At 34.3% G+C, this 2,500-nt stretch overlaps 1 protein-coding gene across 1 annotated transcript in view; it reads right to left on the bottom strand.

Moving 5' to 3' along the window:
- LOC136849054 (pituitary homeobox 2-like) overlaps positions 1 to 2,500 on the bottom strand; it is a 103,603-nt gene that overhangs the window by 83,712 nt on the left and 17,391 nt on the right. The window lies entirely within an intron of this gene.

Genomic DNA, 2,500 nt, shown 5'->3' with positions numbered 1-2,500 from the left:
ATGGTGTCCAAACAGGGCGCATATATATATTTAACTAAGAAACTCTCCAAGTCAAGCAGGAGGGAGCGACAGCGCAGTCAGCTAACCTACCCCCTCCCCGCTTTATATCTTATCAGTGCGTTTTATAACACGCCTTTTATCATTTATTACCGGGAGAACGTTGCACCCTGAAAAAATACGCGGCCGTCTCATGGCTGCAACGGACAGGCCTATCGCCAAGGTATGGTGATAGGATTAGGTACATCGCTGGTGATGGACTTCGCCTATTGTTCCACCTGTACCTTATTATTGTTAGGCCTATCTCTTATCAACGCGTTTTAAAACACGCCTTTTACCATTTATTGAACCATGAAAAATGCGTGTCCGTCCCATGGTTGCAAAAGACTGGCCTATCATATCATCAAGACCTGGTGATAGGACTATAGGTCTATCGCTGGTATTAGAATTTGCCTACTAACACTAATACACAGTAGCTCCACCTGTGCCCTACTATTGTTAGACCTGGCCTAACACTAATGTCTGGTGATAACTCTGACTATCTCAGTAGTACTAGACTTTGACTAGCACTAATATCCGATGACAGCTCTCACGTATCTTACAGACTTTGGAGAACACATGTTGGGTTACCAGGGATTAAACTGAGCTACATACTTCAAGTTAATCTTCTTTTGGGTGTCTGTCTTTTGCTAACGAACGGCGTAGACTGATACATAGTTTTCTTACTATAAGTCTTACATTTCGGGAGTTGTACTTAGTATTTTTATTCAGTTTATATTTGTGGCTGTACCATAAACTCTTAGATTAATATATAATAACAATAACAATCGTCTGAATGCTGAAGAAAATCCACGTAATGGTAATGCCAGCTAAGTAGACCCTCGGAAGCTGCCTGTATCTTTCGATGTATTTGCACATAAAACCACTGTGATTTTCTCTCCATTTGAATGCTCACCATACACTAATAATAATAATACTACTAATAATAATAATAATAATAATAATAATAATAATAATAATAAATGGAATATTAACAGAACGAAGTAACATCTAAAATTCTGCAGCAACTATAACGGCGATATCTGGCATCTCTGAACACCTTCCGCCAAAGCTCTTACAGTGGGAAATTTATGTCACATGCTCTTATCACCCGCAAGGTGCATTCTGGTGGAAACTAGAGATTAGCTGATCAATCGAATGCTATCTGGCGCCACCAACGGAAAGTGGAAAGTGCTGTTGTCTGTTGAATACCTGTGTCCTATTCACTCAATGTAATCTTGTCAAAGATCTTATGACCATAATACTTATCAATGAAGATTAGTAGCTAAAACTCTGATGTTTTTTCCTGATTATTTCCGTTACAGCCTGGTAACTGAGGCCTGTTTTCTGTATCTCATTTAATCATACCAACGTCTGAATTTTAAATTTACGCTTCTGCCTCAATGGTATTTTTTTTTTTTAATACTGAGTTTTTTTTATAACCTTTCAACATCTATTTTCTACTTGTTTAATTTTCGAAATCGGAGTCAGGAACTGATATTTTATCAGCTACAACACTAAATGAATATTCATCTGGTTCGAGGGGAACTGTTTCAAAAGCCGAAGAAACTGTCGTCATTTAATTTCTGTGGTAAATTCCACTATTTTTTCTAATGAAATTGACATTATCATCATAAATTATTATTGTTTTTATTATTCTTGTAATAAAGTCTAATCTCGATACCCATGACAGCCTAAATACAGACTTGAAACTTGAATATTTCGGTGAATCTTCGGGACTAGAGCAAAACTTTTTTTTCGGAAACATTATATAATCATTGTATTGCTTACAAAGAGATTCGTATGGAATTACTTGAAGAAGCAAATACTATTCTAGTTTATATCCTTTACAAAGGAAATTATACATGATGATATTATCTACTCTGACTGGGATTTGAACTCACGTCTTTTATGGGTGGTACTTGGGCAACAAGATAACTGTAATAAGTCAATTGCTACTCAGGTACCAACGTTAAAAGGGATGGGTCCGAATATGACTGAGTCAGGGTAGATAGACTTGCCGTCTGTATTAATATTCGGTGTTAAATTATTCCCAAAGTTCAGAAATCTCGATTTTAAAGGGACATTCTGGGCTTAACCATTAACGAGTTAACGAATACCATCTTCAGACTTCTGGACAGTGTCATACACTCTCTCACACACACATATACAGTATATACATACATACATATATATACAGTATATGTATATATATATATATATATATATATATATATATATATATATATATATATATATATTATATATTTGTGCTTGTGTCTTTGTGTGTGTGTATGTATATATATATGTATTTTTACATATATGTATATATATATAATTATATGTGTGTATGTATATATATATTTTTATATATATGTGTATATATATATATGTATATACGCATATACATACACACACACACACACACACATATATATTTATATATATATATATATATATATAT

The sequence above is a fragment of the Macrobrachium rosenbergii genome, chromosome 20 (assembly GCF_040412425.1).
Source record: "Macrobrachium rosenbergii isolate ZJJX-2024 chromosome 20, ASM4041242v1, whole genome shotgun sequence".
Taxonomy (NCBI): domain Eukaryota; kingdom Metazoa; phylum Arthropoda; class Malacostraca; order Decapoda; family Palaemonidae; genus Macrobrachium; species Macrobrachium rosenbergii.
This window is presented reverse-complemented; position numbering and strand designations above follow the sequence as displayed.